Source organism: Antechinus flavipes, chromosome 2 (assembly GCF_016432865.1).
Source record: "Antechinus flavipes isolate AdamAnt ecotype Samford, QLD, Australia chromosome 2, AdamAnt_v2, whole genome shotgun sequence".
NCBI lineage: Eukaryota > Metazoa > Chordata > Mammalia > Dasyuromorphia > Dasyuridae > Antechinus > Antechinus flavipes.
In genome coordinates this window covers 335,728,595-335,735,827 of record NC_067399.1, presented here as the reverse complement: position 1 = coordinate 335,735,827, position 7,233 = coordinate 335,728,595, and positions in this window count along the sequence as shown.

Genomic DNA, 7,233 nt, shown 5'->3' with positions numbered 1-7,233 from the left:
ACAAAAATTAGTTAAAAACTAGCTTTACATGTAATTGGAAAAATAAAATACTATTAAAATATTAAAATAAAGGGAAAATAAAATACAGTTAAGTAAGATAAAGAAAGAAAGAATATCTTACATCCATTAAATAAATAAAATGCAATCAGAATGCCTATTTAAAAAAAAAAAAAAAGAATTTCCATTAGGACAGCTAAGTAGCATAGTAAATGCCTAAGTGCCAGCCCTGCAGTCAAGAAGATCTGAGTTCATCTGTGACCTCAGATACTTGATACTAACTCTGATTTTAGGAAAGTCACTCAACCCTGATTACTTTCAAAAAAAAAAAAATCCATCAAAGCCTTTGCTTCTGGCTTTACCTAGGTTATAAAAGTTTCATAGATAAGCCCTTCGCATCTTTTTGCCATCATCACCAAGAAACACAAACTTATATGTACTTATACAGTCATCAGCACCTAATTCTTTTATATAGAAGCCAAGAAATAGCTCTTTCTTCATTATCTGTGATATTACTGACTTTATAATTTCTAAAGAATTTTTTCATAGATCAAAATCATTTTTCCATTTTAATTTAAAGTTGATTGTATTCACAAAGATCAATAGGTTAAGTGGATTAATTGAATCCTCAGATAGAGCCTCTAAAACTTTACCTTAAATCTTTTCTGTTGCTCATGTAAATGTATCTTTCTTAATGACTTGCTACTTAAAAAAGCAAACATTTTCCAGTACTGAATTGTGAAATTTTTCATAGAATCCTTTAATGGATAGAAAGAAATTTAGAGTATTTTCTTCAAAAACTTTGTTGATAGTGCCAAGTAATGATAGCTATATTGGCTGCCTCAGTGAGGGAATCCATGATGGAACCTGGGAAGTTTCCTCTTTGTTTTTTTGTTTTACTGAGAAGCTATGTTCACATTTTCACAATCCTTTTCCATGATTTTTAAATTATCTCTCCTTGTTGTTTTCTAGATCAATTGTTTTTTCATGAAATATCATGTTTTCTTCTATTTTCCCAGTCTTTCAATTTTTAAAAATATTTCTTGTTAAATCATAAAATCATTCAGGAAGTTTGTATTTCTTAGGCCAAGCTGTTAGTCTCCTTTCTGAGGAGTATAGGGTACTCAGGGAAGACTAACACCTCTGGTGTAAAGGCTGAGCCCTTTCCAGAGCTGCTCATCCACCTTTGTTGTCCATCTCTCACCCAAGTCTCACCTATGGCTACAAGAAGCTGTAGCTTGTACACCATTTATACCCCAGCAAAGCATCTCAACGACAGGCTAAACTTGACTGAGAGTAACTGACAGACCTCAAATCCATCAAAAAGTTGGGGGGATGTCTCCCCCAAGCATATGAGGATTTTCTTGGTAGAATAGGTAAATGAGAACAATTTGTTCCAATTGCCTTGAAGGTAGCTGAAGCAGGTACTATGGAGTGCTTAGCACTTAGTCAGATATAGAAGATGGCAAGGTCATCAACTGCATCTCAAGCTATCTCCAGTCACCCTGACTTTTGTCTTGCCATTGGACTTTGATGATTGGAAGAGAGAATAAAATTGAAAACTTTGTGCAACTCTGCCTCACTTAAATCTAATTAATGCATAAGTCAAAGTCATTGGTCCTCTTGAAAAACAAAAGATAAACAATAAAGATAACTTCCTTTTCTAATTCTTTCTTCCATAATTCTCATTTCTTTTTGATTTTTGCCTCTAGTATTTTCATTTATTTTGTAAAAAATGTTTTAATTCTTGTTTCATCTCTCTCAAGAGTTCTAGTTAACTTATGCCCAAGTAATGTTTCCTCTTGAGTCTTTGTTTGTAGGTGTTTTAGAGTGATTCTCTTTTATCTTGTCTCCAATTATACCTTTCTGTATTTGAATTCTTTTATTGTTTTGTTTCTTTACTCATTTTTTCAGCCTACTTTTTGAATTCAGATTTTATGTTGGATCCTGTCTCTGCAAGGGAATATCCGGGTTGATCCTACTGCTATTTTCTTGGAGTACTGAATGTTCTATTACTCCACGATTTCATGGATATTTCAGACTGGAGATCTGCAAGTTTTCAGTGCTCCCAGAGTAATCTGATCTAGGTCAAAGTCTAGATTTCTGCCCTCCTGATTTGGTTCTATAAGTTCATGACCTAGGTTTGGATATGAGCAACATGCCAGAGGACATGCGCCATTTAGAATTCTAGTAGACTATTGCTGGACTCGGTCATTACCAACGAGATGGAATAGTTCATAATGACAGAAATGTTGTTTCTCCTTTGTTCTGGGATTCTTGCCTACATCCAGATCTTACCTTTACCATTTAATTTTTGTGTGACCAAGAATTTCCTTTCTGAAATTCAGTGGCCTCATCTATAAAATAGAGTTATGTACTATTTAACTCATTGAGGTGTTACAGGGATGCACTTTAAAAAACTTTAGAATTAAGTAAATATGAGTTATTAGTATATAAATGTAGATTTTTTTTTTTAAGGGAAGGAATCAATGGTTAATTTACATAGTCTACACTTGCTTTTCCCCTCTTTATTTATTTATTTTTTTTTTTGAGGCAATCGGGTTAAGTAACTTGCCTAGGATCACATAACTGAGACCAGATTTGAATTCCTGCCTCCAGAACTAGTGCTCTATTCACTATGCTGCCCTGTGGATTATTATTATTATTACTTGTTCCCATGGTGTTGACTCCAGTTTCTCAGTTTATAAACATATAAACCCAGTTCATACATTTCCAGAAAAAAGTTGAACACTGGATACTCCAGTTACCTAGTCCTTTTCTCTTTATTTCTAAATTCTTAGTTAGAACCATATGATTTTAGTTCTTTCTCCCCCACAATTCAGTTCTATCCAATTCAATCAGCAAGAAGTTATGTTTATTATAGAAAAGGCACTGTGGTAATCACAGGGATTACCAAGACAAAAATGGAACATAGTCCTTTTGGTCAAAGATATTTTGTAAAGAGATGAATACATATAAGATAATTTGAGGAAGGAGAGAATACATTGAGGTCAGGCCCCGCTATCATTAGGAAGTAGTATTTGTATCGAGCCTTGAAGAAAGTTAAGTATTCCAAAAGTTGGTAGAGAGGAGGGAATGCAGAGGGTGGAATGCTTAGGCAGGCAACAGAGTAGGCCAATTTGCATAGAATGTAGACCTTGTGAAGGGGGAGAAAGCGAAATTAATCTGGAAATGTAGGCTTCTACCAGATTGTGAAGGACTTTAGATGTCAAACTGAGGAGTATATCTTTTGAACTGGAACCACTGAAATTTTATTGAAGAAGGGAGTGATCTGGCCAGACTTGTACTTTAGGCTTTTGGCAGCCCTCTCAAGGTTAGAGAAGGAAGAGATTCTGGGGCAGTTGGGAGACTATCATGATCTAATACTCTTCTGACATTTATATTATTTATTTATGATAACTGTCCAGATTTCAGAGTTCTAGAAGTGAAATAATGGCCTAGTATAGGTATTAGTGAATAAATGGATGGCGGGAAGATGAAGAATCTCTGCTTATTCCCAGAAACAATGTTGATGAAAGAAAAGAAAAGGGTCTGCTGTATAATAAAGAAAGGGAAGTCTCTAAATAGCTATAATTTCTGTAGATCCATATTGTCATAACGACAGGATATATAATATATAAAAATGATGGATTGTTAATATGTTTGATGAAACCTTTACAAAGTGTGAAAAACCATCTCTGATGAAATTAGATCATTTTGGAATTGATTGGACTGAAAATGCTATCTATTCCCTAAGTACCTTTAAAAGAGTTAAATAGCTAGTTTAAGTCAAAAGGGAGTGAAAAATCTTGACCTCTGGAAAGGAATTTTTCCTTATTTCTCTTTATTTTCTCTTCATTTTTTCCATCCCATCAGCAGTATTACTTTGAACTACTCCAATAGTAGGAGATATAACATTCAACATTGGGCAAAAGCACACATACAATTGACACAGATATAGAAAGATAGTAGATAATCCCTCAAGAAAACAGCTCCTAGAATTGGTTCCTCTGGCAGCTGAGTAGGGAACAGGCTGTGATTTTTAGACTTAGCTTTCCATTAGGAGTGAGAGAAGCTCAGATGAGTAATCTCCTTTGTAAAGACACTGAGCCTAAGGAGAATTTATTGAGGTTTCTATAAAGAGAGGCCCTTTAGTACCTTGCTGAGAATTGTGTGACTATACATTTCCTACATGTATGCTTCATTATCTTTGGGTTGTCCTCACTCTTTCCACAGATGCTGTTTAGGGAGAATGTTTCGTTACTTCTATTTGATGCTGTCTTAGTAAATGCCTTTTCCAAGAGTCCATTGAGTCCATTGGCTGATTGTTAAAAGGAGGGTGGAGGCAGAGTACATCAATTAGGCTCCTCAGCTATAAAAGTAGGAGTAATCACCGATATGGTACCTTAGAAAGTAGGCAGTAGTGAATCCTTAAAGGCTCTAAGGTATGAGTGGCAAGTTGGAATAGTAGCTCAGAGGATTTTAATTTTACAAATTAAAATGGGATTCTAAGTATGTATTTGGCAGCTCGGTACTTACTAGTTTTTCTAGCATTATTTCTGCTGAAGTCTCATCAAAAGACCATAACACTAAATCAAGTCTATAAAACAGGAAAAAAAATGCCTATGTTTCCTTCTATGTTCTGTAAGCTGAGAGATACAGGGACTGTAAGGCTCTAAAGACATGACTGGTGCTTAATAAATGCTGAATCAGAGTACATAAATAGTAGTTCTATTGCATTTCTACTTCTACCCAAGCAGGCCCCCATGTTAAGCCTCCAGAGCTTTGCTAATTATCCACTGCCCTGCATTCCCCACACAGCAACAGCCTCTAAGGTCCTGGATTAGCAGAGGCCTTGCAGGTCTTATGGCTTCAGTTACTATGACAACTCTTGCCTCTCCCCTACCCCCACAGAGCTCACCTACATTCCTGGGAACTAATGGCCACTCCCCACAGGCAAAAAAGAGACCCCTTCAGATTGGTATTCAAGAAAAATAAGTATGAAAGACTTCCCTGCCTCTCTCTGTGGTATGTTTTCCAGGATTTTAAGAGACAGAGAAGAGTAGGGTTATTCCAGGCTTGTGAGATAATCTTTGTAAAAAGTAGAAAATGGGGGACTATCAGCTGGAATGTAGAATATGTGAAGGCAAATAACATACAAAAGACTGGAAAGTTAGATTGAAGTCAATTTGTACAGAACTTTATATGCCAAACTATAAAAAATGTATTTTATCCTATAGGAAATAAGGATCCATTTAAGGTAGGGATTTTGGTGGAGTTGAAATGATTAAACCTTTGCACCCTATAAGCTCTTTGAAGGAAAAAAAAAAAACCAAGTCATATTTACCTTTGTAGATTTCTCATGTCCAGCATGCTTTGAAAGCAGTTTAGAAACTCAACAAATGTTTATTGAATAAATGAAGGAACAGGATATTCAAAATGGGTCCTATGCAGGAAGCTCATCTCCTGTTGTTATTTTGAAACCATTAGACCATATTAACAATGTCAGGTTCAATTCAAAAGAATAATCATTTAGGTCACTTGTTCTTATATTGGTAGTGGTGTAGAGGTTGGGATCTCCAATTCAAGAAGAATTCAGATCAACATGTGTTTATTTAGTGTCCCTTATGTGCTCAGCAATTAATAGAAAAGAAGTATAAAACATATTCTCTTCTCAGTTTCTTGCCTATCCCTGGATGAACTAATGCTAAACCTTGATTTGCTTCTGTTATAACTCCCATTTATATATGTCAGTTTACAAAAGCACTTCTGAAAAAATTCCTAGGGTAGATAGCAATAGGATTATTATTCTTATTTTATAGATGGGGAAATAGGTCCTGAAAAGCTACATAATTTGCTCAAAATTATATAATAGATTTTGAAATGGATCTTGAAGGATGGTGAAGAGGATTGGAGGTTGCGGTGGGGCTGTTAAATCAAAAGCAGGGAAGGAATAAAATCTATTGTAAGAATAACAACTTGACTCTAGTCAAGGGTTTCTATATGGGGCCTTGCTGTTAATTTGGGTGACTACCTCTTCGCCGAGGCAAAATCCTTCTAACCATAGTGGGGACGGCACAGATATCTCCACAAAGGCATCCTTCCCACGTATTATCTGCCAACTGCTAAGCTAGTGCCTGACCTAATTCTCCTCCAAACTCAAAAAATCTGATGAAACCTTTCACCTACATCTAATTTACTTCAAGGACATTGACACTGTCCTGTGCAAACAAAAATATTCTGGCTTTAAAAAAAGATTTTATTTATTAATTAATCATTTCCTAGTTACATATAAATTTTTTTAAACATTCATTTAAAATATGTTGAAATCCAAATCCTCTCCCTCCTTCCTACCCTTTCTCTACCATTTAGAAGCCAAGCAATATGATGTTGATTATACAACTGAAGTTATGCAAAACATATTTCCATACTAGCCATATTGCAAAAGAAAACACACACAAACAAAATAAAAAATAAAGTTTTATAAAGCATGCTTCAATCTGCCTTAAGAGTTCATCAGTTCTCCTTCTGGAGGAGGAGAACATTTTTCATAATGGTCCTTTGAAATTGTTTTGGATAATTGTCTTGATCAGGGTTATGGTAATAAAAATAAAATATGCACTGTTTCATGTGACATAGGATTCATTTCAGCATATATTTGTCAAGTACTACCCCATGGGAGTTATTGTGATAAACTACAAAGATGAAATAGTTCCTCTCCTCAAGAAATATACAGTCTACTGGGGTAGGGTAGAAGTTTAAAAATATAGCTATCCCTTCAACATGTCAACTTTCCTGGCTCGGTATTGATATGTTGCAGGTGGGCATAAGAAATTAAATGGGAATTTTGGAGGTTTTTGCAGAAGCTGCAGATAACATGCTAGGGTCAACAGAAAAATTTTAGAGATTCAGAAATGCATGAAATATATGTCTAGTATTATGTGATATCGATTTATTTTATTTTTAAATACCATAATAATTCAGACTTCTGTGATACAAAGGGAGGGTCAAAAATTTTACATAGATTTTCTAGACTGTATGTGGAGGCAGGAGTGGTGCCCCTAACCCTGCTATGTAGAAAGGATAACTGTACGCAGATAAGCAAATATAACATCATTTGAGGAATGTAAGTATTTGAACTACTGGGGATGTGAGCTAAGTCATGAAGGAAGCTGGAAATTCTGAGCGGCAGAGGTGATAAGAGAGAGCATTCCAGGTTCAGGGGACAGCCTGTGC